Source organism: Lissotriton helveticus, chromosome 4_1 (assembly GCF_964261635.1).
Source record: "Lissotriton helveticus chromosome 4_1, aLisHel1.1, whole genome shotgun sequence".
NCBI lineage: Eukaryota > Metazoa > Chordata > Amphibia > Caudata > Salamandridae > Lissotriton > Lissotriton helveticus.
In genome coordinates this window covers 970,825,898-970,851,911 of record NC_136063.1, presented here as the reverse complement: position 1 = coordinate 970,851,911, position 26,014 = coordinate 970,825,898, and the positions used below count along the sequence as shown (strand labels likewise).

The following is a 26,014-nucleotide window of genomic DNA, read 5'->3' as shown; positions in this document are numbered from 1 at the left end:
AATGTATTCATCCAATCCTTCAAGCAGCGTTTGATCCAAGGAGATAAACAGTCCAAAATGAGACACAAGAAAAATTCATCTTTTTTCAAAGAATTAAACTTGGCCTGTACAGTGATCGAACCTGTGACCTTGGCGTTATTAGCACCACGCTCTAACCAACTGAGCTAGCAGGCCACATTTCATATCTTCTCCAGGACCAGCACAGGAAGCAGTGCTAATGATAGTTCAACCAGGAGATTTGGAAAGCTTAATTTCAGCTGTTTAATATGAATTAACTTTCATATTATCAACATGAAGAAACTAATATGACTTCAAAAAAATTGCAATACAAAAGAGATTTCCATACTTAGTGTTAGAATTTTGAACCAGTAACGTTTTTTGCACGTGGTTTAGCAATAAATAAAAATTCATCACCTATATTCAATTGATTCATCTAATCATTCTATCAGCTTCTGCGCAAAGGAAATATAGAGGTAAACATGACACAGAAGAAAATACATCTATTTTCAACATTAAAGGATAATCAAGTATTGGCTTGGAGACTGATTGAAATGATGTCCTTTGCGTTTTTAACTTCATGCTCTAACAGACTAAACTAATAGGCTCACTAAATATATAGAATACTTTTGAAGAATTAGCAGATGATGAAATGCTACTGATTCCATCCAATCCTTCAAGCAGCGTGTGATTCAAGGAGATAAACAGTCCAAAATGAGACACAAGAAAAATTCATCTTTGTTCAAACAATTAAACTTGGCCTGTTCAGGGATTGAACCTGTGACCTTGGTGTTATTAGCACCACGCTCTAACAGGCCATTTTGCACAGCTACCTGGAGGCCCAGCAAATGAAGAAGGGCAAATGATAGTTAACCCAGGAGATTTGGAAAGCTTAATTTCAGCAGTTTACCATGAAGTTATTGTTCTATATTATCAACATGAAGAAACTAATATGACTTAAAAAAAATTACAATACAACAGAGATTTTCATACTTAGTGTTAGAACTTAGAACCATTAACGTTTTTTCCATGTGGTTAAGAAATAAATAAATATTCATCACCTATATTGAATTGATTCATCTAATCATTTTATCAGCTTCTCCTCAAAGGAAATATAGAGATAAAGATGATACAGTAGAAAATACATCTATTTTCAACATTAAAGGAGCATCAAGTATTGGCTTGGAGACTGATTGAAAGTATGTCCTTGGCGTTTTTAACTTCATGCTCTAACAGACTAAACTAATAGAGTCACTAAATATATAGCATACTATTGAAGATGAAGCAGATGATGAAGTCCTACTGATTGTTAATCCGGGATAGTTGGAAAGCTTATATTCAGCTGTTTACATTCATAGTATCTTTATATATTATCAACAAGACTAAACAAAAATGATCTCAATAAATTGCAATAAATAAGAGATTTAGTTACTTGGCGTTAGAACTTAGAACCATTAATAGATATTCCAGGCGCTTTAAGAATAGTAATTAATTCTATAATTATATCAAATGTATTCATCCAGTCCTTCAAGCAGCGTTTGATCCAAGGAGATAAACAGTCCAAAATGAGACACAAGAAAAATTCATCTTTTTTTCAAAGAATTAAACTTGGCCTGTACAGGGATCGAACCTGTGACCTTGGCGTTAGTAGCACCACGCTCTAACCAACTGAGCTAACAGGCCAATTTGCAATTCTTCTGGAGGACCAGCACAGGAAGCAGTGCTAATGATAGTTCAACCGGGAGATTTGGAAAGCTTAATTTCAGCTGTTTAATATGAATTAACTTTCATATTACCAACATGAAGAAACTAATATGACTTCAACAAAATTTGCAATACAAAAGAGATTTCCATACTCAGTGTGAGAATTTTTAACCAGTAACGTTTTTTCCACGTGGTTTCGCAATAAATAAATATTCATCACCTATATTCATTTGATTCATCTAATCATTCTATCAGCTTCTGCGCAAAGGAAATATAGAGGTTAACATGATACAGAAGAAAATACATCTATTTTCAACATTAAAGGAGCATCAAGTATTGGCTTGGAGACTGATTGAAATTATGTCCTTTGCGTTTTTTACTTCATGCTCTAACAGACTAAACTAATAGGCTCACTAAATATATAGAATACTTTAGAAGAATTAGCAGATGATGAAAGCTACTGATTCCATCCAATCCTTCAAGCAGCGTGTGATTCAAGGAGATAAAGTCTAAAATGAGACACAAGAAAAATTCATCTTTGTTCAAACAATTAAACTTGGCCTGTACAGGGATCAAACCTGTGACCTCGGCGTTATTAGCACCACGCTCTAACCATCTGAGCTAACAGGCCATTTTGCACATCAACCTGGAGGTCCAGCATATGAAGAAGGGTAAATGATAGTTAACCCAGGAGATTTGGAAAGCTTAATTTCAGCAGTTTACCATGAAGTTATTGTTATATATTATCAACATGAAGAAACTAATATGACTTTTAAAAAAATTACAATACAAAAGAGATTTTCATACTTAGTGTTAGAACTTAGAACCATTAACGTTTTTTCCATGTGGTTAAGCAATAAATAAATATTCATCACCTATATTGAATTGATTCATCTAATCATTTTATCAGCTTCTCCTCAAAGGAAATATAGAGATAAACATGATACAGTAGAAAATACATCTATTTTCAACATTAAAGGTGCATCAAGTATTGGCTTGGAGACTGATTGAAAGTATGTCCTTGGCGTTTTTAACTTCATGCTCTAACAGACTAAACTAATAGTCTCACTAAATATATAGCATACTATTGAGGATGAAGCAGATGATGAAGTCCTACTGATTGTTAATCCGGGATAGTTGGAAAGCTTATATTCAGCTGTTTACATTCATAGTATCTTTATATATTATCAACAAGACTAAACAAAAATGATCTCAATAAATTGCAATAAATAGGAGATTTAGTTACTTGGCGTTAGAACTTAGAACCATTAATAGATATTCCGAGCGCTTTAAGAATAGTAATTAATTCTATAATTATATCAAATGTATTCATCCAATCCTTCAAGCAGCGTTTGATCCAAGGAGATAAACAGTCCAAAATGAGACACAAGAAAAATTCATCTTTTTTCAAAGAATTAAACTTGGCCTGTACAGTGATCGAACCTGTGACCTTGGCGTTATTAGCACCACGCTCTAACCAAGTGAGCTAACAGGCCAAATTTATCATTTTCTGGAGGACCAGCACAGGAAGCAGTGCTAATGATAGTTCAACCGGGAGATTTGGAAAGCTTAATTTCAGCTGTTTAATATGAATTAACTTTCATATTATCAACATGAAGAAACTAATATGACTTCAAAAAAATTGCAATACAAAAGAGATTTCCATACTTAGTGTTAGAATTTTTAACCAGTAAAGTTTTTTCCACGTGGTTTAGCAATAAATAAATATTCATCACCTATATTCAATTGATTCATCTAATCATTCTATCAGCTTCTGCGCAAAGGAAATATAGAGGTAAACATGATACAGAAGAAAATACATCTATTTTCAACATTAAAGGAGCATCACGTATTGGCTTGGAGACTGATTGAAATTATGTCCTTTGCGTTTTTAACTTCATGCTCTAACAGACTAAACTAATAGGCTCACTAAATATATAGAATACTCTTGAAGAATTAGCAGATGATGAAATGCTACTGATTCCATCCAATCCTTCAAGCAGCGTGTGATTCAAGGAGATAAACACTCCAAAATGAGACACAAGAAAAATTCATCTTTGTTCAAACAATTAAACTTGGCCTGTACAGGGATCGAACCTGTGACCTTGGCATTATTAGCACCACGCTCTAACAGGCCATTTTGCACAGCTACCTGGATGTCCAGCAAATGATGAAGGGCAAATGATAGTTAACCCAGGAGATTTGGAAAGCTTAATTTCAGCAGTTTACCATGAAGTTATTGTTATATATTATCAACATGAAGAAACTAATATGACTTAAAAAAAATTACAATACAACAGAGATTTTCATACTTAGTGTTAGAACTTAGAACCATTAACGTTTTTTCCATGTGGTTAAGCAATACATAAATATTCATCACCTATATTGAATTGATTCATCTAATCATTTTATCAGCTTCTCCTCAAAGGAAATATAGAGATAAAGATGATACAATAGAAAATACATCTATTTTCAACATTAAAGGAGCATCAAGTATTGGCTTGGAGACTGATTGAAAGTATGTCCTTGGCGTTTTTAACTTCATGCTCTAACAGACTAAACTAATAGAGTCACTAAATATATAGCATACTATTGAAGATGAAGCAGATGATGAAGTCCTACTGATTGTTAATCCGGGATAGTTGGAAAGCTTATATTCAGCTGTTTACATTCATAGTATCTTTATATATTATCAACAAGACTAAACAAAAAAGATCTCAATAAATTGCAATAAATAAGAGATTTAGTTACTTGGCGTTAGAACTTAGAAACATTAATAGATATTCCAGGCGCTTTAAGAATAGTAATTAATTCTATAATTATATCAAATGTATTCATCCAATCCTTCAAGCAGCGTTTGATCCAAGGAGATAAACAGTCCAAATGAGACACAAGAAAAATTCATCTTTTTTCAAAGAATTAAACTTGGCCTGTACAGGGATCAAACCTGTGACCTTGGCGTATTTAGCACCACGCTCTAACTAACTGAGCTAACAGGCCAATTTGCACATCTTCTGGAGGACCAGCACAGGAAGCAGTGCTAATGATAGTTCATCCGGGAGATTTGGAAAGCTTAATTTCAGCTGTTTAATATGAATTAACTTTCATATTATCAACATGAAGAAACTAATATGACTTCAAAAAAATTGCAATACAAAAGAGATTTCCATACTTAGTGTTAGAATTTTGAACCAGTAACGTTTTTTCCGCGTGGTTTAGCAATAAATAAATATTCATCACCTATATTCAATTGATTCATCTAATCATTCTATCAGCTTCTGCGCAAAGGAAATATGGAGGTAAACATGATACAGAAGAAAATACATCTATTTTCAACATTAAAGGAGCATCAAGTATTGGCTTGGAGACTGATTGAAATGATGTCCTTTGCGTTTTTAACTTCATGCTCTAACAGACTAAACTAATAGGCTCACTAAATATATAGAATACTTTTGAAGAATTAGCAGATGATGAAATGCTACTGATTCCATCCAATCCTTCAAGCAGCGTGTGATTCAAGGAGATAAACAGTCCAAAATGAGACACAAGAAAAATTCATCTTTGTTCAAACAATTAAACTTGGCCTGTACAGGGATCGAACCTGTGACCTTGGCGTTATTAGCACCACGCTCTAACCATCTGAGCTAACAGGCCATTTTGCATAACTACCTTGAGGTCCAGCATATGAAGAAGGGCAAATGATAGTTAACGCAGGAGATTTGGAAAGCTTCATTTCAGCAGTATACCATGAAGTTATTGTTATATATTATCAACATGAAGAAACTAATATGACTTAAAAAAATTACAATACAAAAGAGATGTTCATACTTAGTGTTAGAACTTAGAACCATTAACGCTTTTTCCATGTGGTTAAGCAATCATTAATTAGTCATCACCTATATTGAATTGATTCATCTAATCATTTTATCAGCTTCTCCTCAAAGGAAATATAGAGATAAACATGATACAGTAGAAAATACATCTATTTTCAACATTAAAGGTGCATCAAGTATTGGCTTGGAGACTGATTGAAAGTATGTCCTTGGCGTTTTTAACTTCATGCTCTAACAGACTAAACTAATAGTCTCAGTAAATATATAGTATACTATTGAAGATGAAGCAGATGATGAAGTCCTACTGATTGTTAATCCGGGATAGTTGGAAAGCTTATATTCAGCTGTTTACATTCATAGTATCTTTATATATTATCAACAAGACTAAACAAAAATGATCTCAATAAATTCCAATAAATAAGAGATTTAGTTACTTGGCGTTAGAACTTAGAACCATTAATAGATATTCCAGGCGCTTTAAGAATAGTAATTAATTCTATGATTATATCAAATGTATTCATCCAATCCTTCAAGCAGCGTTTGATCCAAGGAGATAAACAGTCCAAAATGAGACACAAGAAAAATTCATCTTTTTTCAAAGAATTAAACCTGGCCTGTACAGGGATCGAACCTGTGACCTTGGCGTTATTAGCACCACGCTCTAACCAACTGAGCTAACAGGCCAATTTGCACATCTTCTGGAGGACCAGCACAGGAAGCAGTGCTAATGATAGTTCAACCGGGAGATTTGGAAAGCTTAATTTCAGCTGTTTAATATGAAATAACTTTCATATTATCAACATGAAGAAACTAATATGACTTCAAAAAAATTGCAATACAAAAGAGATTTCCATACTCAGTGTTAGAATTTTGAACCAGTAACGTTTTTTCCACGTGGTTTCGCAATAAATAAATATTCATCACCTATATTCATTTGATTCATCTAATCATTCTATCAGATTCTGCGCAAAGGAAATATAGAGGTAAACATGATACAGAAGAAAATACATCTATTTTCAACATTAAAGGAGCATCAAGTATTGGCTTGGAGACTGATTGAAATTATGTCCTTTGCGTTTTTTACTTCATGCTCTAACAGACTAAACTAATAGGCTCACTAAATATATAGAATACTTTAGAAGAATTAGCAGATGATGAAAGCTACTGATTCCATCCAATCCTTCAACAGCGTGTGATTCAAGGAGATAAACAGTCCAAAATGAGACACAAGAAAAATTCATCTTTGTTCAAACAATTAAACTTGGCCTGTACAGGGATCAAACCTGTGACCTCGGCGTCATTAGCACCACGCTCTAACCATCTGAACTAACAGGCCATTTTGCACATCAACCTGGAGGTCCAGCATATGAAGAAGGGTAAATGATAGTTATCCCAGGAGATTTGGAAAGCTTAATTTCAGCAGTTTACCATGAAGTTATTGTTATATATTATCAACATGAAGAAACTAATATGACTTAAAAAAAATTACAATACAAAAGAGATTTTCATACTTAGTGTTAGAACTTAGAACCATTAACGTTTTTTCCATGTGGTTAAGCAATAAATAAATATTCATCACCTATATTGAATTGATTCATCTAATCATTTTATCAGCTTCTCCTCAAAGGAAATATAGAGATAAACATGATACAGTAGAAAATACATCTATTTTCAACATTAAAGGTGCATCAAGTATTGGCTTGGAGACTGATTGAAAGTATGTCCTTGGCATTTTTAACTTCATGCTCTAACAGACTAAACTAATAGTCTCACTAAATATATAGCATACTATTGAAGATGAAGCAGATGATGAAGTCCTACTGATTGTTAATCCGGGATAGTTGGAAAGCTTATATTCAGCTGTTTACATTCATAGTATCTTTATATATTATCAACAAAACTAAACAAAAATTATCTCAATAAATTGCAATAAATACGAGATTTAGTTACTTGGCTTTAGAACTTAGAACCATTAATAGATATTCCGGGCGCTTTAAGAATAGTAATTAATTCTATAATTATATCAAATGTATTCATCCAATCCTTCAAGCAGCGTTTGATCCAAGGAGATAAACAGTTCAAAATGAGACACAAGAAAAATTCATCTTTTTTCAAAGAATTAAACTTGGCCTGTACAGTGATCGAACCTGTGACCTTGGCGTTATTAGCACCACGCTCTAACCAACTGAGCTAACAGGCCAAATTTCACATCTTCGGGAGGACCAGCACAGGAAGCAGTGCTAATGATAGTTCAACCGGGAGATTTGGAAAGCTTAATTTCAGCTGTTTAATATGAATTAACTTTCATATTATCAGCATGAAGAAACTAATATGACTTAAAAAAAATTGCAATACAAAAGAGATTTCCATACTTAGTGTTAGAATTTTTAACCAGTAAAGTTTTTTCCACGTGGTTTAGCAATAAATAAATATTCATCACCTATATTCAATTTATTCATCTAATCATTCTATCAGCTTCTGCGCAAAGGAAATATAGAGGTAAACAGGATACAGAAGAAAATACATCTATTTTCAACATTAAAGGAGCATCAAGTATTGGCTTGGCGACTGATTGGAATTATGTCCTTTGCGTTTTTAACTTCATGCTCTAACAGACTAAACTAATAGGCTCACTAAATATATAGAATACTTTTGAAGAATTAGCAGATGATGAAATGCTACTGATTCCATCCAATCCTTCAAGCAGCGTGTGATTCAAGGAGATAAACAGTCCAAAATGAGACACAAGAAAAATTCATCTTTGTTCAAACAATTAAACTTGGCCTGTACAGGGATCGAACCTGTGACCTTGGCATTATTAGCACCACGCTCTAACCATCTGAGCTAACAGGCCATTTTGCACAACTACCTGGAGGTCCAGCAAATGAAGAAGGGCAAATGATAGTTAACCCAGGAAATTTGGAAAGCTTAATTTCAGCAGTTTACCATGAAGTTATTGTTAAATATTATCAACATGAAGAAACTAATATGTCTTAAAAAAATTACAATACAAAAGAGATTTTCATACTTAGTGTTAGAACTTAGAACCATTAACGTTTTTTACATGTGGTTAAGCAATACATAAATATTCATCACCTATATTGAATTGATTCATCTAATCATTTTATCAGCTTCTCCTCAAAGGAAATATAGAGATAAACATGATACAGTAGAAAATACATCTATTTTCAACATTAAAGGAGCATCAAGTATTGGCTTGGAGACTGATTGAAATTATGTCCTTTGCGTTTTTTACTTCATGCTCTAACAGACTAAACTAATAGGCTCACTAAATATATAGAATACTTTAGAAGAATTAGCAGATGATGAAAGCTACTGATTCCATCCAATCCTTCAAGCAGCGTGTGATTCAAGGAGATAAACAGTCCAAAATGAGACACAAGAAAAATTCATCTTTGTTCAAACAATTAAACTTGGCCTGTACAGGGATCAAACCTGTGACCTCGGTGTTATTAGCACCACGCTCTAACCATCTGAGCTAACAGGCCATTTTGCACATCAACCTGAAGGTCCAGCATATGAAGAAGGGTAAATGATAGTTATCCCAGGAGATTTGGAAAGCTTAATTTCAGCAGTTTACCATGAAGTTATTGTTATATATTATCAACATGAAGAAACTAATATGACTTAAAAAAAAATTACAATACAAAAGAGATTTTCATACTTAGTGTTAGAACTTAGAACCATTAACGTTTTTTCCATGTGGTTAAGCAATAAATAAATATTCATCACCTATATTGAATTGATTCATCTAATCATTTTATCAGCTTCTCCTCAAAGGAAATATAGAGATAAACATGATACAGTAGAAAATACATCTATTTTCAACATTAAAGGTGCATCAAGTATTGGCTTGGAGACTGATTGAAAGTATGTCCTTGGCATTTTTAACTTCATGCTCTAACAGACTAAACTAATAGTCTCACTAAATATATAGCATACTATTGAAGATGAAGCAGATGATGAAGTCCTACTGATTGTTAATCCGGGATAGTTGGAAAGCTTATATTCAGCTGTTTACATTCATAGTATCTTTATATATTATCAACAAGACTAAACAAAAATTATCTCAATAAATTGCAATAAATACGAGATTTAGTTACTTGGCTTTAGAACTTAGAACCATTAATAGATATTCTGGGCGCTTTAAGAATAGTAATTAATTCTATAATTATATCAAATGTATTCATCCAATCCTTCAAGCAGCGTTTGATCCAAGGAGATAAACAGTCCAAAATAAGACACAAGAAAAATTCATCTTTTTCCAAAGAATTAAACTTGGCCTGTACAGTGATCGAACCTGTGACCTTGGCGTTATTAGCACCACGCTCTAACCAACTGAGCTAACAGGCCAAATTTCACATCTTCTGGAGGACCAGCACAGGAAGCAGTGCTAATGATAGTTCAACCGGGAGATTTGGAAAGCTTAATTTCAGCTGTTTAATATGAATTAACTTTCATATTATCAACATGAAGAAACTAATATGACTTCAAAAAAATTGCAATACAAAAGAGATTTCCATACTTAGTGTTAGAATTTTTAACCAGTAAAGTTTTTTCCACGTGGTTTAGCAATAAATAAATATTCATCACCTATATTCAATTGATTCATCTAATCATTCTATCAGCTTCTGCGCAAAGGAAATATAGAGGTAAACAGGATACAGAAGAAAATACATCTATTTTCAACATTAAAGGAGCATCAAGTATTGGCTTGGCGACTGATTGGAATTATGTCCTTTGCGTTTTTAACTTCATGCTCTAACAGACTAAACTAATAGGCTCACTAAATATATAGAATACTTTTGAAGAATTAGCAGATGATGAAATGCTACTGATTCCATCCAATCCTTCAAGCAGCGTGTGATTCAAGGAGATAAACAGTCCAAAATGAGACACAAGAAAAATTCATCTTTGTTCAAACAATTAAACTTGGCCTGTACAGGGATCGAACCTGGGACCTTGGCGTTATTAGCACCACTCTCTAACCATCTGAGCTAACAGGCCATTTTGCACAACTACCTGGAGGTCCAGCAAATGAAGAAGGGCAAATGATAGTTAACCCAGGAAATTTGGAAAGCTTAATTTCAGCAGTTTACCATGAAGTTATTGTTATATATTATCAACATGAAGAAACTAATATGACTTAAAAAAAAATTACAATACAAAAGAGATTTTCATACTTAGTGTTAGAACTTAGAACCATTAACGTTTTTTCCATGTGGTTAAGCAATAAATAAATATTCATCACCTATATTGAATTGATTCATCTAATCTTTTTATCAGCTTCTCCTCAAAGGAAATAAAGAGATAAACATGATACAGTAGAAAATACATCTATTTTCAACATTAAAGGAGCATCAAGTATTGGCTTGGAGACTGATTGAAAGTATGTCCTTGTCGTTTTTAACTTCATGCTCTAACAGACTAAACTAATAGAGTCACTAAATATATAGCATACTATTGAAGATGAAGCAGATGATGAAGTCCTACTGATTGTTAATCCGGGATAGTTGGAAAGCTTATATTCAGCTGTTTACATTCATAGTATCTTTATATATTATCAACAAGACTAAACAAAAATTATCTCAATAAATTGCAATAAATACGAGATTTAGTTACTTGGCTTTAGAACTTAGAACCATTAATAGATATTCCGGGCGCTTTAAGAATAGTAATTAATTCTATAATTATATCAAATGTATTCATCCAATCCTTCAAGCAGCGTTTGATCCAAGGAGATAAACAGTCCAAAATGAGACACAAGAAAAATTCATCTTTTTTCAAAGAATTAAACTTGGCCTGTACAGTGATCGAACCTGTGACCTTGGCGTTATTAGCACCACGCTCTAACCAACTGAGCTAACAGGCCAAATTTCACATCTTCTGGAGGACCAGCACAGGAAGCAGTGCTAATGATAGTTCAACCGGGAGATTTGGAAAGCTTAATTTCAGCTGTTTAATATGAATTAACTTTCATATTATCAACATGAAGAAACTAATATGACAAAAAAAATTGCAATACAAAAGAGATTTCCATACTTAGTGTTAGAATTTTTAACCAGTAAAGTTTTTTCCACGTGGTTTAGCAATAAATAAATATTCATCACCTATATTCAATTTATTCATCTAATCATTCTATCAGCTTCTGCGCAAAGGAAATATAGAGGTAAACAGGATACAGAAGAAAATACATCTATTTTCAACATTAAAGGAGCATCAAGTATTGGCTTGGCGACTGATTGGAATTATGTCCTTTGCGTTTTTAACTTCATGCTCTAACAGACTAAACTAATAGGCTCACTAAATATATAGAATACTTTTGAAGAATTAGCAGATGATGAAATGCTACTGATTCCATCCAATCCTTCAAGCAGCGTGTGATTCAAGGAGATAAACAGTCCAAAATGAGACACAAGAAAAATTCATCTTTGTTCAAACAATTAAACTTGGCCTGTACAGGGATCGAACCTGTGACCTTGGCATTATTAGCACCACGCTCTAACCATCTGAGCTAACAGGCCATTTTGCACAACTACCTGGAGGTCCAGCAAATGAAGAAGGGCAAATGATAGTTAACCCAGGAAATTTGGAAAGCTTAATTTCAGCAGTTTACCATGAAGTTATTGTTATATATTATCAACATGAAGAAACTAATATGTCTTAAAAAAATTACAATACAAAAGAGATTTTCATACTTAGTGTTAGAACTTAGAACCATTAACGTTTTTTACATGTGGTTAAGCAATACATAAATATTCATCACCTATATTGAATTGATTCATCTAATCATTTTATCAGCTTCTCCTCAAAGGAAATATAGAGATAAACATGATACAGTAGAAAATACATCTATTTTCAACATTAAAGGAGCATCAAGTATTGGCTTGGAGACTGATTGAAATTATGTCCTTTGCGTTTTTTACTTCATGCTCTAACAGACTAAACTAATAGGCTCACTAAATATATAGAATACTTTAGAAGAATTAGCAGATGATGAAAGCTACTGATTCCATCCAATCCTTCAAGCAGCGTGTGATTCAAGGAGATAAACAGTCCAAAATGAGACACAAGAAAAATTCATCTTTGTTCAAACAATTAAACTTGGCCTGTACAGGGATCAAACCTGTGACCTCGGCGTTATTAGCACCACGCTCTAACCATCTGAGCTAACAGGCCATTTTGCACATCAACCTGGAGGTCCAGCATATGAAGAAGGGTAAATGATAGTTATCCCAGGAGATTTGGAAAGCTTAATTTCAGCAGTTTACCATGAAGTTATTGTTATATATTATCAACATGAAGAAACTAATATGACTTAAAAAAAAATTACAATACAAAAGAGATTTTCATACTTAGTGTTAGAACTTAGAACCATTAACGTTTTTTCCATGTGGTTAAGCAATAAATAAATATTCATCACCTATATTGAATTGATTCATCTAATCATTTTATCAGCTTCTCCTCAAAGGAAATATAGAGATAAACATGATACAGTAGAAAATACATCTATTTTCAACATTAAAGGTGCATCAAGTATTGGCTTGGAGACTGATCGAAAGTATGTCCTTGGCATTTTTAACTTCATGCTCTAACAGACTAAACTAATAGTCTCACTAAATATATAGCATACTATTGAAGATGAAGCAGATGATGAAGTCCTACTGATTGTTAATCCGGGATAGTTGGAAAGCTTATATTCAGCTGTTTACATTCATAGTATCTTTATATATTATCAACAAGACTAAACAAAAATTATCTCAATAAATTGCAATAAATACGAGATTTAGTTACTTGGCTTTAGAACTTAGAACCATTAATAGATATTCTGGGCGCTTTAAGAATAGTAATTAATTCTATAATTATATCAAATGTATTCATCCAATCCTTCAAGCAGCGTTTGATCCAAGGAGATAAACAGTCCAAAATAAGACACAAGAAAAATTCATCTTTTTTCAAAGAATTAAACTTGGCCTGTACAGTGATCGAACCTGTGACCTTGGCGTTATTAGCACCACGCTCTAACCAACTGAGCTAACAGGCCAAATTTCACATCTTCTGGAGGATCAGCACAGGAAGCAGTGCTAATGATAGTTCAACCGGGAGATTTGGAAAGCTTAATTTCAGCTGTTTAATATGAATTAACTTTCATATTATCAACATGAAGAAACTAATATGACTAAAAAAAAATTGCAATACAAAAGAGATTTCCATACTTAGTGTTAGAATTTTTAACCAGTAAAGTTTTTTCCACGTGGTTTAGCAATAAATAAATATTCATCACCTATATTCAATTGATTCATCTAATCATTCTATCAGCTTCTGCGCAAAGGAAATATAGAGGTAAACAGGATACAGAAGAAAATACATCTATTTTCAACATTAAAGGAGCATCAAGTATTGGCTTGGCGACTGATTGGAATTATGTCCTTTGCGTTTTTAACTTCATGCTCTAACAGACTAAACTAATAGGCTCACTAAATATATAGAATACTTTTGAAGAATTAGCAGATGATGAAATGCTACTGATTCCATCCAATCCTTCAAGCAGCGTGTGATTCAAGGAGATAAACAGTCCAAAATGAGACACAAGAAAAATTCATCTTTGTTCAAACAATTAAACTTGGCCTGTACAGGGATCGAACCTGGGACCTTGGCGTTATTAGCACCACGCTCTAACCATCTGAGCTAACAGGCCATTTTGCACAACTACCTGGAGGTCCAGCAAATGAAGAAGGGCAAATGATAGTTAACCCAGGAAATTTGGAAAGCTTAATTTCAGCAGTTTACCATGAAGTTATTGTTATATATTATCAACATGAAGAAACTAATATGTCTTAAAAAAATTACAATACAAAAGAGATTTTCATACTTAGTGTTAGAACTTAGAACCATTAACGTTTTTTACATGTGGTTAAGCAATACATAAATATTCATCACCTATATTGAATTGATTCATCTAATCATTTTATCAGCTTCTCCTCAAAGGAAATATAGAGATAAACATGATACAGTAGAAAATACATCTATTTTCAACATTAAAGGAGCATCAAGTATTGGCTTGGAGACTGAGTGAAAGTATGTCCTTGGCGTTTTTAACTTCATGCTCTAACAGACTAAACTAATAGAGTCACTAAATATATAGCATACTATTGAAGATGAAGCAGATGATGAAGTCCTACTGATTGTTAATCCGGGATAGTTGGAAAGTTTATATTCAGCTGTTTACATTCATAGTATCTTTATATATTATCAACAAGACTAAACAAAAAAGATCTCAATAAATTGCAATAAATAAGAGATTTAGTTACTTGGCGTTAGAACTTAGAACCATTAATAGATATTCCAGGCACTTTAAGAATAGTAATTAATTCTATAATTATATCAAATGTATTCATCCAATCCTTCAAGCAGCGTTTGATCCGGGGAGATAAACAGTCCAAAATGTGACACAAGAAAAATTCATCTTTTTTCAAAGAATTAAACTTGGCCTGTACAGGGATCGAACCTGTGACCTTGGCGTTTTTAGCACCACGCTCTAACTAACTGAGCTAACAGGCCAATTTGCACATCTTCTGGAGGACCAGCACAGGAAGCAGTGCTAATGATAGTTCAACCGGGAGATTTGGAAAGCTTAATTTCAGCTGTTTAATATGAATTAACTTTCATATTATCAACATGAAGAAACTAATATGACTTCAAAAAAATTGCAATACAAAAGAGATTTCCATACTTAGTGTTAGAATTTTGAACCAGTAACGTTTTTTCCACGTGGTTTAGCAATAAATAAATATTCATCACCTATATTCAATTGATTCATCTAATCATTCTATCAGCTTCTGCGCAAAGGAAATATGGAGGTAAACATGATACAGAAGAAAATACATCTATTTTCAACATTAAAGGAGCATCAAGTATTGGCTTGGAGACTGATTGAAATTATGTCCTTTGCGTTTTTAACTTCATGCTCTAACAGACTAAACTAATAGGCTCACTAAATATATAGAATACTTTTGAAGAATTAGCAGATGATGAAATGCTACTGATTCCATCCAATCCTTCAAGCAGCGTGTGATTCAAGGAGATAAACAGTCCAAAATGAGACACAAGAAAAATTCACCTTTGTTCAAACAATTAAACTTCGCCTGTACAGGGATCGAACCTGTGCCCTTGCCGTTATTAGCACCACGCTCTAACCATTTGAGCTAACAGGCCATTTTGCATAACTACCTTGAGGTCCAGCATATGAAGAAGGGCAAATGATAGTTAACCCAGGAGATTTGGAAAGCTTCATTTCAGCAGTATACCATGAAGTTATTGTTATATATTATCAACATGAAGGAACTAATATGACTTACAAAAATTACAATACAAAAGAGATGTTCATACTTAGTGTTAGAACTTAGAACCATTAACGCTTTTTCCATGTGGTTAAGCAATAAATAAATAGTCATCACCTATATTGAATTGATTCATCTAATCATTTTATCAGCTTCTCCTCAAAGGAAATATAGAGATAAACATGATACAGTAGAAAATACATCTATTTTCAACATTAAAGGTGCATCAAGTATTGGCTTGGAGACTGATTGAAAGTATGTCCTTGGCGTTTTTAACTTCATGCTCTAACAGACTAAACTAATAGTCTCAGTAAATATATAGTATACTATTGAAGATGAAGCAGATGATGAAGTCCTACTGATTGTTAATCCGGGATAGTTGGAAAGCTTATATTCAGCTGTTTACATTCATAGTATCTTTATATATTATCAACAAGACTAAACAAAAATGATCTCAATAAATTCCAATAAATAAGAGATTTAGTTACTTGGCGTTAGAACTTAGAACCATTAATAGATATTCCAGGTGCTTTAAGAATAGTAATTAATTCTATAATTATATCAAATGTATTCATCCAATCCTTCAAGCAGCGTTTGATCCAAGGAGATAAACAGTCCAAAATGAGACACAAGAAAAATTCATCTTTTTTAAAGAATTAAACTTGGCCTGTACAGGGATCGAACCTGTGACCTTGGCGTTATTAGCACCACGCTCTAACCAACTGAGCTAACAGGCCAATTTGTATATCTTTTGGAGGACCGGCACAGGAAGCAGTGCTAATGTTAGTTCAACCGGGAGATTAGGAAAGCTTAATTTCAGCTGTTAAATACGAATTAACTTTCATATTATCAACATGAAGAAACTAATATGACTTCAAAAAAATTGCAATACAAAAGAGATTTCCATACTTAGTGTTAGAATTTTGAACCAGTAAAGTTTTTTCCACGTGGTTTAGCAATAAATAAAAAATCATCACCTATATTCAATTGATTCATCTAATCATTCTATCAGCTTCTGCTCAAAGGAAATATGGAGGTAAACATGATACAGAAGAAAATACATCTATTTTCAACATTAAAGGAGCATCAAGTATTGGCTTGGAGACTGATTGAAATGATGTCCTTGGCGTTTTTAACTTCATGCTCTAACAGACTAAACTAATAGTCTCACTAAATATATAGTATACTATTAAAGATGAAGCAGATGATGAAGTCCTACTGATTGTTAATCCGGGATAGTTGGAAAGCTTATATTCAGCTGTTTACATTCATAGTATCTTTATATATTATCAACAAGACTAAACAAAAATGATCTCAATCAATTGCAATAAATAAGAGATTTAGTTACTAGGCGTTAGAACTTAGAACCATTAATAGATATTCCAGGCGCTTTAAGAATAGTAATTAATTCTACAATTATATCAAATGTATTCATCCAATCCTTCAAGCAGCGTTTGATCCAAGGAGATACACAGTCCAAAATGAGACACAAGAAAAATTCATCTTTTTTCAAAGAATTAAACTTGGCCTGTACACTGATTGAACATGTGACCTTGGCGTTATTAGCACCCCGCTCTAACCAACTGTGCTAACAGACCAATTTGTACATCTTCTGGAGGACCAGCTCAGGAAGCAGTGCTAATGATAGTTCAACCGGGAGATTTGGAAAGCTTAATTTCAGCTGTTTAATACGAATTAACTTTCATATTATCAACATGAAGAAACTAATATGACTTAAAAAAAATTGCAATACAAAAGAGATTTCCATACTTAGTGTTAGAATTTTGAACCAGTAAAGTTTTTTCCACGTGGTTTAGCAATAAATAAATATTCATCACCTATATTCAATTGATTCATCTAATCATTCTATCAGCTTCTGTGCAAAGGAAATATAGAGGTAAACATGATACAGAAGAAAACACATCTATTTTCAACATTAAAGGAGAATCAAGTATTGGCTTGGAGACTGATTGAAATTATGTCCTTTGCGTTTTTAACTTCATGCTCTAACAGACTAAACTAATAGGCTCACTAAATATATAGAATACTTTTGAAGAATTAGCAGATGATGAAATGCTACTGATTCCATCCAATCCTTCAAGCAGCGTGTGATTCAAGGAGATAAACAGTCCAAAATGAGACACAAGAAAAATTCACCTTTGTTCAAACAATTAAACTTCGCCTGTACAGGGATCGAACCTGTGACCTTGGCATTATTAGCACCACGCTCTAACCATTTGAGCTAACAGACCATTTTGCATAACTACCTTGAGGTCCAGCATATGAAGAAGGGCAAATGATAGTTAACCCAGGAGATTTGGAAAGCTTCATTTCAGCAGTATACCATGAAGTTATTCTTATATATTATCAACATGAAGAAACTAATATGACTTAAAAAAATTACAATACAAAAGAGATGTTCATACTTAGTGTTAGAACTTAGAACCATTAACGCTTTTTCCATGTGGTTAAGCAATAAATAAATAGTCATCACCTATATTGAATTGATTCATCTAATCATTTTATCAGCTTCTCCTCAAAGGAAATATAGAGATAAACATGATACAGTAGAAAATACATCTATTTTCAACATTAAAGGTGCATCAAGTATTGGCTTGGAGACTGATTGAAAGTATGTCCTTGGCGTTTTTAACTTCATGCTCTAACAGACTAAACTAATAGTCTCAGTAAATATATAGTATACTATTGAAGATGAAGCAGATGATGAAGTCCTACTGATTGTTAATCCGGGATAGTTGGAAAGCTTATATTCAGCTGTTTACATTCATAGTATCTTTATATATTATCAACAAGACTAAACAAAAATGATCTCAATAAATTCCAATAAATAAGAGATTTAGTTACTTGGCGTTAGAACTTAGAACCATTAATAGATATTCCAGGCGCTTTAAGAATAGTAATTAATTCTATAATTATATCAAATGTATTCATCCAATCCTTCAAGCAGCGTTTGATCCAAGGAGATAAACAGTCCAAAATGAGACACAAGAAAAATTCATCTTTTTTGAAGAATTAAACTTGGCCTGTACAGGGATTGAACCTGTGACCTTGGCGTTATTAGCACCACGCTCTAACCAACTGAGCTAACAGGCCAATTTGTATATCTTCTGGAGGACCGGCACAGGAAGCAGTGCTAATGTTAGTTCAACCGGGAGATTAGGAAAGCTTAATTTCAGCTGTTTAATACGAATTAACTTTCATATTATCAACATGAAGAAACTAATATGACTTCAAAAAAATTGCAATACAAAAGAGATTTCCATACTTAGTGTTAGAATTTTGAACCAGTAAAGTTTTTTCCACGTGGTTTAGCAATAAATAAAAAATCATCACCTATATTCAATTGATTCATCTAATCATTCTATCAGCTTCTGTGCAAAGGAAATATAGAGGTAAACATGATACAGAAGAAAACACATCTATTTTCAACATAAAGGAGAATCAAGTATTGGCTTGGAGACTGATTGAAATTATGTCCTTTGCGTTTTTAACTTCATGCTCTAACAGACTAAACTAATAGGCTCACTAAATATATAGAATACTTTTGAAGAATTAGCAGATGATGAAATGCTACTGATTCCATCCAATCCTTCAAGCAGCGTGTGATTCAAGGAGATAAACAGTCCAAAATGAGACACAAGAAAAATTCATCTTTGTTCAAACAATTAAACTTCACCTGTACAGGGATCGAACCTGTGACCTTGGCGTTATTAGCACCACGCTCTAACCATCTGAGCTAACAGGCCATTTTGCACAACTACCTGGAGGTCCAGCATATGAAGAAGGGCAAATGATAGTTAACCTAGGAGATTTGGAAAGCTTAATTTCAGCAGTTTACCATGAAGTTATTGTTATATATTATCAACATGAAGAAACTAATATGACTTAAAAAAAATTACAATACAAAAGAGATTTTCATACTTAGTGGTAGAACTTAGAACCATTAACGTTTTTTCCATGTGGTTAAGCAATAAATAAATATTCATCACCTATATTGAATTGATTCATCTAATCATTTTATCAGCTTCTCCTCAAAGGAAATATAGAGATAAACATGATACAGTAGAAAATACATCTATTTTCAACATTAAAGGAGCATCAAGTATTGGCTTGGAGACTGATTGAAAGTATGTCCTTGGCGTTTTTAAATTTATGCTCTAACAGACTAAACTAATAGAGTCACTAAATATATAGCATACTATTGAAGATGAAGCAGATGATGAAGTCCTACTGATTGTTAATCCGGGATAGTTGGAAAGCTTATATTCAGCTGTTTACATTCATAGTATCTTTATATATTATCAACAAGACTAAACAAAAAAGATCTCAATAAATTGCAATAAATAAGAGATTTAGTTACTTGGCGTTAGAACTTAGAACCATTAATAGATATTCCAGGCGCTTTAAGAATAGTGATTAATTCTATAATTATATCAAATGTATTCATCCAATCCTTCAAGCAGCGTTTGATCCAAGGAGATAAACAGTCCAAAATGAGACACAAGAAAAATTCATCTTTTTTCAAAGAATTAAACTTGGCATGTACAGTGATCGAACCTGTGACCTTGGCGTTATTAGCACCACACTCTAACCAACTGAGCTAACTGGCCAAATTTCACATCTTCTGGAGGACCAGCACAGGAAGCAGTGCTAATGATAGTTCAACCGGGAGATTTGGAAAGCTTAATTTCAGCTGTTTAATATGAATTAACTTTCATATTATCAACATGAAGAAACTAATATGACTTCAAAAAAATTGCAATACAAAAGAGATTTCCATACTTAGTGTTAGAATTTTGAACCAGTAAAGTTTTTTCCACGTGGTTTAGCAATAAATAAATATTCATCACCTATATTCAATTGATTCATCTAATCATTCTATCAGCTTCTGCGCAAAGGTAATATAGAGGTAAACATGATACAGAAGAAAATACATCTATTTTCAACATTAAAGGAGCATCAAGTATTGGCTTGGAGACTGATTGAAATTATGTCCTTTGCGTTTTTAACTTCATGCTCTAACAGACTAAACTAATAGGCTCACTAAATATATAGAATACTTTTGAAGAATTAGCAGATGATGAAATGCTACTGATTCCATACAATCCTTCAAGCAGCGTGTGATTCAAGGAGATAAACAGTCCAAAATGAGACACAAGAAAAATTCATCTTTTTTCAAAGAATTAAACTTGGCATGTACAGTGATCGAATCTGTGACCTTGGCGTTATTAGCACCACGCTCTAACCAACTGAGCTAACTGGCCAAATTTCACATCTTCTGGAGGACCAGCACAGGAAGCAGTGCTAATGATAGTTCAACCGGGAGATTTGGAAAGCTTAATTTCAGCTGTTTAATATGAATTAACTTTCATATTATCAACATGAAGAAACTAATATGACTTCAAAAAAATTGCAATACAAAAGAGATTTCCATACTTAGTGTTAGAATTTTGAACCAGTAACGTTTTTTCCACGTGGTTTAGCAATAAATAAATATTCATCACCTATATTCGATTGATTCATCTAATCATTCTATCAGCTTCTGCGCAAAGGAAATATGGAGGTAAACATGATACAGAAGAAAATACATCTATTTTCAACATTAAAGGAGCATCAAGTATTGGCTTGGAGACTGATTGAAATTATGTCCTTTGCGTTTTTAACTTCATGCTCTAATAGACTAAACTAATAGGCTCACTAAATATATAGAATACTTTTGAAGAATTAGCAGATGATGAAATGCTACTGATTCCATCCAATCCTTCAAGCAGCGTGTGATTCAAGGAGATAAACAGTCCAAAATGAGACACAAGAAAAATTCACCTTTGTTCAAACAATTAAACTTGGCCTGTACAGGGATCGAACCTGTGACCTTGGCGTTATTAGCACCACGCTCTAACCATTTGAGCTAACAGGCCATTTTGCATAACTACCTTGAGGTCCAGCATATGAAGAAGGGCAAATGATAGTTAACCCAGGAGATTTGGAAAGCTTCATTTCAGCAGTATACCATGAAGTTATTGTTATATATTATCAACATGAAGAAACTAATATGACTTAAAAAAATTACAATACAAAAGAGATGTTCATACTTAGTGTTAGAACTTAGAACCATTAACGCTTTTTCCATGTGGTTAAGCAATAAATAAATAGTCATCACCTATATTGAATTGATTCATCTAATCATTTTATCAGCTTCTCCTCAAAGGAAATATAGAGATAAACATGATACAGTAGAAAATACATCTATTTTCAACATTAAAGGTGCATCAAGTATTGGCTTGGAGACTGATTGAAAGTATGTCCTTGGCGTTTTTAACTTCATGCTCTAACAGACTAAACTAATAGTCTCAGTAAATATATAGTATACTATTGAAGATGAAGCAGATGATGAAGTCCTACTGATTGTTAATCCGGGATAGTTGGAAAGCTTATATTCAGCTGTTTACATTCATAGTATCTTTATATATTATCAACAAGACTAAACAAAAATGATCTCAATAAATTCCAATAAATAAGAGATTTAGTTACTTGGCGTTAGAACTTAGAACCATTAATAGATATTCCAGGCGCTTTAAGAATAGTAATTAATTCTATAATTATATCAAATGTATTCATCCAATCCTTCAAGCAGCGTTTGATCCAAGGAGATAAACAGTCCAAAATGAGACACAAGAAAAATTCATCTTTTTTAAAGAATTAAACTTGGCCTGTACAGGGATCGAACCTGTGACCGTGGCGTTATTAGCACCACACTCTAACCAACTGAGCTAACAGGCCAATTTGTATATCTTCTGGAGGACCGGCACAGGAAGCAGTGCTAATGTTAGTTCAACCGGGAGATTAGGAAAGCTTAATTTCAGCTGTTTAATACGAATTAACTTTCATATTATCAACATGAAGAAACTAATATGACTTCAAAAAAATTGCAATACAAAAGAGATTTCCATACTTAGTGTTAGAATTTTGAACCAGTAAAGTTTTTTCCACGTGGTTTAGCAATAAATAAAAAATCATCACCTATATTCAATTGATTCATCTAATCATTCTATCAGCTTCTGCGCAAAGGAAATATGGAGGTAAACATGATACAGAAAAAAATACATCTATTTTCAACATTAAAGGAGCATCAAGTATTGGCTTGGAGACTGATTGAAATTATGTCCTTGGCGTTTTTAACTTCATGCTCTAACAGACTAAACTAATAGTCTCACTCAATATATAGTATACTATTAAAGATGAAGCAGATGATGAAGTCCTACTGATTGTTAATCCGGGATAGTTAAAAAGCTTATATTCAGCTGTTTACATTCATAGTATCTTTATATATTATCAACAAGACTAAACAAAAAAGATCTCAATCAATTGCAATAAATAAGAGATTTAGTTACTTGGCGTTAGAACTTAGAACCATTAATAGATATTCCAGGCGCTTTAAGAATAGTAATTAATTCTATAATTATATCAAATGTATTCATCCAATCCTTCAAGCAGCGTTTGATCCAAGGAGATAAACAGTCCAAAATGAGACACAAGAAAAATTCATCTTTTTTCAAAGAATTAAACTTGGCCTGTACACTGATCGAACCTGTGACCTTGGCGTTATTAGCACCACGCTCTAACCAACTGAGCTAACAGGCCAAATTTCATATCTTGTGGAGGACCAGCACAGGAAGCAGTGCTAATGTTAGTTCAACCGGGAGATTAGGAAAGCTTAATTTCAGCTGTTTAATACGAATTAACTTTCATATTATCAACATGAAGAAACTAATATGACTTCAAAAAAATTGCAATACAAAAGAGATTTCCATACTTAGTGTTAGAATTTTGAACCAGTAAAGTTTTTTCCACGTGGTTTAGCAATAAATAAAAATTCATCACCTATATTCAATTGATTCATCTAATCATTCTATCAGCTTCTGCGCAAAGGAAATATAGAGGTAAACATGATACAGAAGAAAACACATCTATTTTCAACATTAAAGGAGAATCAAGTATTGGCTTGGAGACTGATTGAAATTATGTCCTTTGCGTTTTTAACTTCATGCTCTAACAGACTAAACTAATAGGCTCACTAAATATATAGAGTACTTTTGAAGAATTAGCAGATGATGAAATGCTACTGATTCCATCCAATCCTTCAAGCAGCGTGTGATTCAAGGAGATAAACAGTCCAAAATGAGACACAAGAAAAATTCATCTTTGTTCAAACAATTAAACTTCGCCTGTACAGGGATCGAACCTGTGACCTTGGCATTATTAGCACCACGCTCTAACCATCTGAGCTAACAGGCCATTTTGCACAACTACCTGGAGGTCCAGCATATGAAGAAGGGCAAATGATAGTTAACCTAGGACAGGGGTGCCCAAACCTGTCCTGGCGGGCCGTATCCATGCCAGATTTTTGGGATATCCCCATCTGGGGATCACGGTTCGATCCCCGGCACCGGCGGCAGATTAGCCCAGCACCAGGTGACTCTGGGAAATAGCTGGCGCCGCGGCTAGGGTGGCTGACTCCGGAATCTGGAGATTTTTTATTTAAGGTTTTTGTAGAGCGCGTAGTAACCCTCGAGCATCCCAGAGATCAGGGTTCGATCCCCGGCACCGGCCGCAGATTAGCCCAGCACCACGTGACTCGGGGAAATAGCTGGCGCCGCGGCTAGGGAGGCTGACTCCAGAATCTGGAGATCACGGTTCGATCCCCGGCACCGGCGGCAGATTAGCCCAGCACCAGGTGACTCTGGGAAATAGCTGGCGCTGCGGCTAGGGCGGCTGACTCCGGAATCTGGAGATTTTTTTTATTTAAGGTTTTTGTAGAGCGCGTAGTAACCCTCGAGCATCCCAGAGATCAGGGTTCGATCCCCGGCACCGGCCACAGATTAGCCCAGCACCATGTGACTCTGGGCAATAGCTTGCTTAATCTTCCCGACGGCCCCTAGCGCCTAGAGACCCTTACGGGTGATTGTGCGCCTTACAAATGTGGATTATTATTATTATTATTATTTGGGCCGATTCCGATCCGGTTCGTAAAAGCACATCTGCCCGAATCTGTCGGACAACCACGTACGCCCGGGAGAGGACTGCCCGGGACCCGTGGAGCCCGTCCTGGTCACTCTGACCTGCCATCGGCCTGGAGAAGGGAGCGCCGGACCCCCGGGGGGAGGACTGCCCGGGACCCGTGGAGCCCGTCCTGGGCACTCTGACCTGCCGTCGGCCCGGGGAAGGGAGCCCCGGACGCCCGGGGGGAGGACTGCCCGGGACCCATGGAGCCCGTCCTGGGCACTCTGACCTGCCGACGGCCCGGGGAAGGGAGCCCCGGACGCCCGGGGGAGGACTGCCCGGGACCCGTGGAACTCGTCCTGGGCACTCTGACATGCCGCTGACCCGGGGAAGGGAACCCCGGACGCCCGGGAACCGTGGAGCCCGTCCTGGGCACTCTGACAAGCCGTCGGACCGGGGAAGGGAGCCCCGGACGCCCGGGACCCGTGGAGCCTGTCCTGGGAACTCCGGCATGCCGTTGGCCCGGGGAAGGGAGTCCCAGATACCCGGGACCCGTGGAGCCCGTCATGGGCACTCTGACAAGCCGGTGTCCCGGGGAAGGGAGCCCCGGACGCCCGGGACTCGTGGAGCCCGTCCTGGGCACTCTGGCATGCCGTTGGCCTGGGGAAGGGAGCCCCGGACGCCCGGGGCCCGTGGAGCCCATCCTGGGCACTTTGACATGCCGTTGGCCTGGGGAAGGGAGCCCCGGACGCCCGGGGGGAGGACTGCCAGGGACCCGTGGAGCCCGTCCTGGGCACTTTTACCTGCCGTTGGCCTGGAGATGGAAGCCCCGGATGCCTGGGGGAGGACTGCCCGGGACCCATGGAGCCCGTCCCGGGTACTTTGCCATGCTGTTGGCCTCCTGGAGATGGGTGCCCCGGACGCCCGGGGGAGGACTGCCCGGGACGTATGGAGCCCGTCCCGGGCACTTTTGCATGCCGTCGGCAGGGATGGAGCCCCGGACGCCCGGGGGACGACTGCCCAAGAGCCATGGAGCCCGTCCTGGGCAATTTGACAAGCCGTTGGCCTGGAGGAAGGAAGCCCGGGTGGCCTAGGGAG

The 26,014-nt window shown here is 35.4% G+C and overlaps 9 non-coding genes across 9 annotated transcripts; all 9 read right to left on the bottom strand.

Annotated features, from left to right (window-relative positions):
- Nucleotides 1–1,606: 1,606 nt before the first annotated feature.
- On the bottom strand, nt 1,607–1,680 carry TRNAS-ACU (transfer RNA serine (anticodon ACU)). The gene has a single exon. It is a non-coding gene; the product is annotated as a tRNA-Ser (tRNA).
- A 2,947-nt stretch (nt 1,681–4,627) lies between these two features.
- On the bottom strand, nt 4,628–4,701 carry TRNAF-AAA (transfer RNA phenylalanine (anticodon AAA)). Its single transcript has one exon. It is a non-coding gene; the product is annotated as a tRNA-Phe (tRNA).
- Nucleotides 4,702–5,281: 580 nt separating this feature from the next.
- TRNAI-AAU (transfer RNA isoleucine (anticodon AAU)) lies at nt 5,282–5,355 on the bottom strand. The gene has a single exon. It is a non-coding gene; the product is annotated as a tRNA-Ile (tRNA).
- A 789-nt stretch (nt 5,356–6,144) lies between these two features.
- TRNAI-AAU (transfer RNA isoleucine (anticodon AAU)) lies at nt 6,145–6,218 on the bottom strand. Its single transcript has one exon. It is a non-coding gene; the product is annotated as a tRNA-Ile (tRNA).
- Nucleotides 6,219–15,042: 8,824 nt separating this feature from the next.
- Nucleotides 15,043–15,116, bottom strand: TRNAF-AAA (transfer RNA phenylalanine (anticodon AAA)). The gene has a single exon. It is a non-coding gene; the product is annotated as a tRNA-Phe (tRNA).
- A 1,442-nt stretch (nt 15,117–16,558) lies between these two features.
- Nucleotides 16,559–16,632, bottom strand: TRNAI-AAU (transfer RNA isoleucine (anticodon AAU)). Its single transcript has one exon. It is a non-coding gene; the product is annotated as a tRNA-Ile (tRNA).
- Nucleotides 16,633–18,935: 2,303 nt separating this feature from the next.
- TRNAI-AAU (transfer RNA isoleucine (anticodon AAU)) lies at nt 18,936–19,009 on the bottom strand. Its single transcript has one exon. It is a non-coding gene; the product is annotated as a tRNA-Ile (tRNA).
- A 2,751-nt stretch (nt 19,010–21,760) lies between these two features.
- TRNAI-AAU (transfer RNA isoleucine (anticodon AAU)) lies at nt 21,761–21,834 on the bottom strand. Its single transcript has one exon. It is a non-coding gene; the product is annotated as a tRNA-Ile (tRNA).
- A 788-nt stretch (nt 21,835–22,622) lies between these two features.
- On the bottom strand, nt 22,623–22,696 carry TRNAI-AAU (transfer RNA isoleucine (anticodon AAU)). Its single transcript has one exon. It is a non-coding gene; the product is annotated as a tRNA-Ile (tRNA).
- Nucleotides 22,697–26,014: the final 3,318 nt, after the last annotated feature.